Here is an 8,816-nt window from a genome sequence, read left to right on the forward strand (position 1 = left end):
TTGTACCAAGTGTACTAGTAAGTAGAATACATAGTTTAGTAGGGAAACAATGGCTTGAAACAAAATGAATGAATGATTTTATTCTCATAAACTAGTACATAGCTACAGAGATAATAACAGTTCATATATAATACATATCTTTGTTTCGCATGTGTGAAAATAAATAACATTATAATAATATTACAGTTCCTCTAACCAGGAGGACAGACTTTCAATGATATATATCGTATAAATCTACACAATTTTTCTAGTTCTACAACATTTTCAGATGAGAATACATTTTTATATTTAATAATGTTTGCATTTTTGTTACAATAGTGTGGTAAATATTTTTCTCTTTCTATGTTAAAACAATTGCATGACATAATGTAGTGAAATTCATCGCCAATATCTTTAGAGCTACAGAGATTACAAGACCTTTCCGATCTTGGAATAGTTTGCCACCTTCCTGTCTCCACTGGCAAACGATGATTTCCGCATCTAAATTTACACAAAGTATATAAAAAATTAAAAGGCAAAGTCGACAAATACTTTTCAAATTTAAATTCAGTCTTGAAAATTCTATAACATAAACCTTTTGAAGATTGATGTAAATCTGCACACCACTCTTGTCGAAATTGGTCTTTAAGCTTTTGCTCAATACTTAATTTTATCCATTTTTTGTTAAAATAATCTTGGCAATGCCATACATTTGACATGCCACATTCATCAAAAATTTTCTTTATACATAAAATCCATTTATTTCCAATACCATAATTGTTATAATTAATGTATAGTAATTTATACAGTATACAGGATAATTTATTTTCATTTGTATTATCAAGAAGGCGACACCAAAAATTGATCATTCGTAATTTTGCATATAAAGAAATGGGGTATCTCCCAAGTTCTCCATAAATCATAAAATTTGGAGTCGAGTTTTTAAGTTTTAAAATGTGCTTACAGAATTTCAAATGAACTCGCTCAAGTATATCAAAATTTTCGTATCCCCAAATTTCAGCCCCGTATAGAAGAATGGGTACAACAGCTTTATCAAACATTTCTAGTTGGCATTCAATCGATAAGTGATTCAATCTGCTCTTCTTGATAACACTATACATAGCCTTAGTTGCTTGGGCTCGTAAATATTTTCTAGTTTCGAAAAAAGATGAATTTCTAGAAAAAATAACACCAAGGTATTTATAATGTTTAACTATCTCTATTTCTTCTTTTTCAATACAAAATTTCAAATTATTGGATATTCTTCCTCTTGTAAAAACCATCACTTTGGTTTTGCTAACATTGATTTTTAATTTCCAATTATTACAATACTGTGAAAAATTATTTAAAAGTAACTGTAAATCTGAACTTGATTCAGCAAGTAAAATAGTATCATCAGCATATAATAATACAAACAATTTTAGGTATATATTAAGTTCATTTTCCATATCTAATGTTAAAGATTGTACACCAGTTATGTTAACATTTTCTAAATACTGCTGTAAATCGTTCAAATATAGAGAAAATAACAGAGGTGAAAGATTTCTTTGTTTGTAATGAGTTATGTGCAGCTTCGGACCCAAGTACATGGTTGGAACTTTCATTGTACAATGCATTTGGTTCTGCTTTGAAAAGAATTACAGAGCTGAGTCTATGTACCATATTATATAAAAGGTTAAGTGGTTGTTAGGACCTAGTCCTTAATTGAGATCCTTGTCAGATATTCCTGGCCATATGTTTTCCTTTTTGTCATAATTAAGAATTGTTTTAATTTAATATGTTTGTACGGAAAACAAGGAACATTATTCTCATACAAAAAAATTAAGATAATTCTAAATACACATTCATAAAAAATTGGAATTTATTACAAAGGATAATCATAAGATATACTTGAATTGTCCTGGACCTCACTTCTGTGATGGGTATATGTTAATGGAATCCTTCTCTGAATACGGGACAAACATATTAGTAGTGGTAGACCCCAATGGCCAATGATCTTCAATTTATACCGAATATTGACTGTCAAAAAAATGCTAACATTCCAATTTTCAATAACAGTTAACAGGAAATACATTATCACAATAACAGATAACAAAAAAACTAAAAGCCCAATAACAGCTAACAAAGAATAAGACAATAACAGCTAACAGCAAATATATTTTCAAAATAACAGATAACAAAGAATTAAATTGCCCCATAACAGCATAACAGTGAAACCCCTTGCCCCCCCCCCCCCCCTCATTGCTTATAGCTTAAGAAAAACAGATCAAAACACAAAAAAATAATACTGAGCAATAAACTGTGAAAATGAGGCCAAAGTCAAATAAAACCGGCGAGACCGACATGTACATCATAAAATTGTCCCATACACCAAATATAGTTGACCTTTTTCATATAGTATATAACCACTGAACCATGAAAATGAGGTCAAAGTAAACAGACACCTGTCAGTTGGACCATGAAAATGAGTTCAAGGTAAAATAACACCTGCCAGTTGAACATGCACACCATACACTCATTCCATACACCAAATACAGTAGACCTATCTCATACACTAAGTATAAGAAAACTGACCAAAACTGACAAAAAAACCCTTAAAACATGTATAACCATGAAATGAGGTCAAGATCAGACGACACCCGTCAGTTGGACATGTACACCTTACAATCCTTCCATACACAAAATATACTAGACATATTGCTTATAGTATCTGAGATATTGACTTGACCCGCACAAAAACTAAACCTTGTTCACTTATCCATGAAATGAAGTCAAGGTCAAGTGAAAACTGTCTGACGGACATGAAGACCTTGCAAGGTCCGCAATACTAAATATAGTTATCATTTTACTCATAAATGGAGGAAATTAACAATACAAAAAAAATCTGAACTTTTTTTCTCAATAAGTCACCGAACCATGTAAATGAGGTCAAGGACAATGGACATGTGACACACAGAAACTTCGTAACATAAGGCATCTATTTACAAAGTATAAAGCATTCAGGTCTTACACTGGGTCGATGCCTCTGCTGGTGGACTGTTAGTCCCCGAGGGTATCACCAGCCCAGTAGCCAGTACTTCGGTACTGGCATGAAAATACGGATTTTTTGTGTTATTAAAGTTTGCTGTTACAGAATGTTGGAAATTATTATAAATTAAATGAATGGATCTCCCTCATGCAAAGCTCTGATTCCTTTCACGGATTTGGCTATACTTGTTGGACCTTTTGGATTATAGCTCTTCGTCTTTTATATAAGCTTTGGATTTAAAATATTTTGGCCACGAGCATCACTGAAGAGACATATATTGTCGAAATGCGCATCTGGTGCAAGAAAATTAGTACCGTCAATGTTATTACACCTTCATAAAATAAATAGAAAACGTTTAAGGTGGTACCTAACACTACAGGGAGATAACTCTGTAAAGTCAGCTAAACGTTTTAATTACGTTGTGTTGTAAAAGGAATAATAAGCTTCTCAATGATCAAAATTGGTGTTTGTCAAATTGCTATATAACCAGTGTAATTTTTCTGACAAAACGGTTGGTTCAAAATTTTTAAAATTTTTATATTTTTATTAAAGTCTCAAAGTAAATACTTTGACAAAATTTTATGAAAATTAAACGAGCCAAATTAATTTTAGTGAAAGTGTTGGGTACCACCTTAAGAAGTTAGTTAACGCTGGGAACAGTATATCTGGTTAACGCCGACGCCGGATCACTAACTCTATGTCGAGCTCTCTACGACAAAAGTCGCAAGCTCGACAAAAATTAGTTGAAAATGCTGCTCATCAGGGGTATATTTTGGTCGTTTATTCCTGTATGTGATCTTTAGTGAATTGCTTCTATGCCATATGAAAAAAGAGGCTATTTCCTTTTCATTTATCTTTTGATCTGTTCAGTTTCATCTCTGATACCACTAAACCAGAACCCAATTATCACCATCGACGACATTTTTGAATCATGACAGACCACTGAGTTTTTTGTTGCTTTTAATTTTTATTGACTGTACTATGACTTGTATCTACAAATACGCTAGTTGTATACGCTAGTAGTATGTAAAAAAAAGTATTTTTTTTTTGGTTAAAAGATATAAGTTTTGTAAGAGGAAGGCTTCAATTATAAAGAGGCGACTTTTCTTGTTTTCAAATAAAGAAACTTCGATTAACGGTTATTTTTTCTTAAATAGCATTCAACCCCTAAGCGTTTTTCTAAATGACCACCATTACCCGACAGCGTAGTGATAAATTGTAAGCCTATATATAAAACCGGCTTAATTGACACACTTCAAATCCTTATATATGCACAATCGTCCCCCAGTATATATTTGTCCGTTGATTTTTTTTGTATTTTATCATTCCGAAAGCATATTCTGTCGCCGCATTCTCCAATGAATTAGAATTGTTGACTACTGAAAATTCAGATTTATATAAACATAAAGAGATGCGATCTGATTTCCAATCTGATTTCATCGAGGATTTCATATCTGAAAACTATTAACCAAATAATGTTAATGTTAACAACAATAGGTGATTCTATAGTTGATCTTTATATAACAATTCAAAAAAGATGTCGACTATAACTTAGGTATTCCTTTTAGTTGATATTTGTTTCCAAGCAAACAATTAATTGAAACCTTAGTGAGAAGTGTACACTTTTGTCCGTCTACATTGCTTGTCGTTTAAAATAGCCCCGTCAATTTATTAAAGGGGACGCACGCAGTATTTTGAATTGGGAGCGTAATTCCCGATAATTAAATATATGCCAACAAATATTTGACAATTTTAGACTAAAAATTAATTTAATGGTGAAAAACATGATAATCAAACAAAATTGACGATCCGCTACTGCATTGCCCTATATAGTACTGCAAATGACATCGAAAAAGACGATTAGTTAACGAGTTTAATGGTCCGGAATAACACACGGCTGCAAATTGTTTTAAATGATAGAATAATATCTATATTTTAATTTCCGTCGGGTCGTAAAAAGTTTCTATGGTCACATTTTTGTATTTTATCCCTTTAATGGGGGTACCCCTCAATTTACGGTTTTGGGTAGTTACCTTAAAATCCAAAAATATATGATTTGGTTAAATTTCCCGCTATTTTCGTAAATATTTTCTCTGCACATATCATCAAGGATCATCGGAATGATGAAGACATAAATATAATACCATCTCCAAGTAAAACTTTCAAACTTAAAGTTAGCTGTTTTTTAGGTAGAAATTTAACGCGTTTTTCTTTGAAAACGAGAAAATATATGATTCAAAAATAGTATTTGACATTTGAGAGGACAAAACATATTATTGCGATACTGCATGCAAATTTTGCTGGGCAAATTCCAAACGATTTTGTCAAAAACTCAAAAATAAAAACATCATTTGTACCTTTTTTAATTACGGAAATTTCCTATCCGTCTATCAGCTCCACCATTTATTTTTTCCTTCACCATCAATTTGATAGTTTCGATGTGATTATGTAGATTTTGTAGGAGAACTTAATTTATTTTTGAGTGATTTGAATATATATAGTTGTTCTTTCGTGTATTTTCTGTAAATGAGTTATATTTTTGTTAATAAAATTTTGACTTTATATAAAAGTTGACCAAATCCTCCGGATAAGAGGTTTTTCCGGATAATGACTATAGTTGACATTGTGTGAAAATACATTGTATGTCAATGTTTAACCTCAGAGCAATTAATATGCATGCAAGTGGTCTGGGGAAAAGTACTATTGAAGATTCGCAGAGATTTGGTGTGTGACAAGGTGATGCTAAAACCAACTTCTCTTAATATTCTGCTTTCTGTGGGCGAATCATCAGTGATGTTATGAGACTTGCACCAGAAGGCAAAATTGGTGCGTCTTTAAATTAGATTGATTGATTGATTGTTGGTTGCTTAACGTCCAGTGACAAATATTTCATGCATGTTCAGGACGAGAACAAGTTAACAATAAAAACAATAGGTAGGTTTTGTCATAATAGAGGCCATTCGGGATGATGATCGAGAAAATTTAGACTGCCACTGGAAAATGATGGTATATTGGATTGGGACAGAAATTTTCCATTGCAACAGGCCACCTTCGGACTCCTCAAAGAGTTGATGCAAGGGTTTTAACATGCAAAGAACGTGACACTCCCTTTACACGAGGCATCGGACTTAACGTCCCCATTCTGACCGGACGTGACTGCGAACTTGATACATCCCGCACAGCCAATCGGACGACCCACTTCGTTTTACTGCCGGTCGGGAGAAGACCAAGTGACCATATTTCGTTTCCCCAGTCACCCTTGGGGAACTTTAAATTAGAAACAACAGAAATCCATACATGTGATCAAACTGATCGACATGCATCCTCACAACCTGACACTTTTATACGATCTCGCGCTCAGTTTCTTCCTTGTAGTTTGGTTATGAAAACAGGGTTTTTGTGTAAAAGACAAACCTTTAAAAAAAAACCCAGAAAACTACGCAAAACTGAGTCCTCTAAACGTGTTGACAGTCTTTTAAGTTGTGCTTATTAATGTGAGTAATCATTTATCCATGCATAACCAAGTACTTATTGAAGTCAACACCTGTGCAATTAAGTAAAACAGTTACTGAAAAATTAGAATTTGAACTTGCTGTCAGTTCATTAATAACGATTGTTAGTGATGTGATTTGTTCTTCCATAAAAAAAAAGCCTTTCTCATGTAGCACATCCTCTATATATACCGATCAATTTTACCCAAGATTGTCTCTGATGCTTAACAAACTGCCAAACTCCAGAACTAACTAGATATTGTGAAACCTTGCAATTCAGACACAGTAGGGCCAAGGGATATGAAATAAAGAGTTTAGCTCTGAACTCAATTTAGGGGATGCCATATCTGCTGCAGGAAAATTGAAGTCTATGTTAAGACTTTCAGAATTACACCAAGGTGTGTCTGAAAATATTAAGGATACATTAAAAGAAGAACAATTACTTCACCCTGCCACCAGTGCTCTTATGAGCTATGTCCTCGTTTTGGTATTTCTATGGAAATGCATAGCTTGTTAATAGATATAGGAAGATGTGGTATGAGTGACAACGATACAACACACCATCCAAGTCACAATTTATAAAAGTAAACCATTATAGGTCACGGTCCGGTCTTCAACACGGAGCCTATAGGCTCAAAAGTTCATTTGTTAGTTAAGTGATAAAAATAACACAAAGGCGCTTCTGAACCGTATATTGTCCTTAAAGATAACAAAAATTCGCAAATGGATGGCTATTACAAAATCAATCGTTTCTGTAGCAACATTCGCCCCATTACATTTTGGATTGGCAGTGCAGATACATCATGCATATACATATGGGAATATGGGTCACTAACATTGATCGAAACTTTGTACTCACATTTCTTTTGTGTTTCCTATGCAAAGGTAAGACTATATCTGACGAGTTTGACCGAATCATGACGGTATTTACGCTCCAGATAGCATTTGTACTCAAAAACTGTGTTTGCTTTGAACAAACTCTGTCCTACGCCGAACTTGTTCTTATGAAAAAGGGAAGTGTCTTGTAATGCTAATACGCGTACTGAATCCGCATATGATGACTAAGAGATTGATTCATGTCCCTATTTTATGAATACTTGAGCTATTGTGTGTCACTTTTAAAAGTCATATAAGGATCATGACTGATTTTGAATTACAACATTAGAAAATTGGCATTGCATTGTATAATTTTTCATCCTTCCCTTAAAAAATTAATGAGTTAACTTTTTTACCAGGATTATCCTACTAAAAAATGTTCATGCACCAAACTGACTTTGTTTTACACTTATTTTTTTTTAAACCTCGCATTCGCCTCGTGTGACTATAGTATATTTTGTGTTATAACTGCTCTGTCTAGACTTTGCAAATACACAATATGTATTTATCTATAACTAGATACTAATTTTCACAAAATACACAACCTTTAAGATGCAAAATTAAAAACACTGTTTCAGCGCTTGAACTTTGTTTTTTTCAATGACAGAAAAAATATTGAAATAATTTGATAAACTGGTGTTTTATACTTTAGAAAATAATTCTGTAATATACTATAGTGAAATACTATACACAATATGAAAGTTTATGGATGTGAAAAGGTCAAGGCCACTTCTTCTTTTGCTATGTCTTAAATGGAAAAAAATCAGAAGGTTCCAAATCAACGCCATTTTTTAATGGCAGCTTTTCATATAAGTAGTCAAATTGTCGTTTTAACATCGTTTATACCATATGCTTATGATTGAATCGTTTTTGTAGCATTCTATTGAATAAATATCAGAAAGTTTCTCCTTTTTGTCCTTGTGGTTGAATTGTTGATATTTTTAGGTCTGACCTTTGACCTCAATTTCACAAAATTGTGACCACTCTGGATTTTTACGACCCAACTTTTCTTATTATACACGTTTTCCTCTTTCCATCGATATATAATTTAGGTGTGTGTTCTTCCGGACCATTAAAGTTTTAAAAAATGAACTCTGGTTGCAGTACTAATAGTGGGCATGCACATACGGATTCCTATTTTTTTTTTAATTTCCTGTTGAACACAGCTAGAACATTGCATGTATCTCATACACACCAATATTCACATAATTGATAATCAACAAATTCACATTATTGCTGTACGTAAAATGTTCTTTCATAAAGAACTGTAATCATTTAAATGGCAGACAAGACTCCAGAGGCATTTGTCTCATAAAATACCGTAATGTATAATGGATTTTTTCTGAGGCAAGCTCCTGTGCCGCAATCGCAATGGAATAATTATAGCAATTAATTTTTAGAACTCACAAACAATTTCATCATTTCATTTCTGATTAAAAATC

This window comes from Mytilus edulis, chromosome 3 (assembly GCF_963676685.1).
Source record: "Mytilus edulis chromosome 3, xbMytEdul2.2, whole genome shotgun sequence".
Lineage (NCBI taxonomy): Eukaryota > Metazoa > Mollusca > Bivalvia > Mytilida > Mytilidae > Mytilus > Mytilus edulis.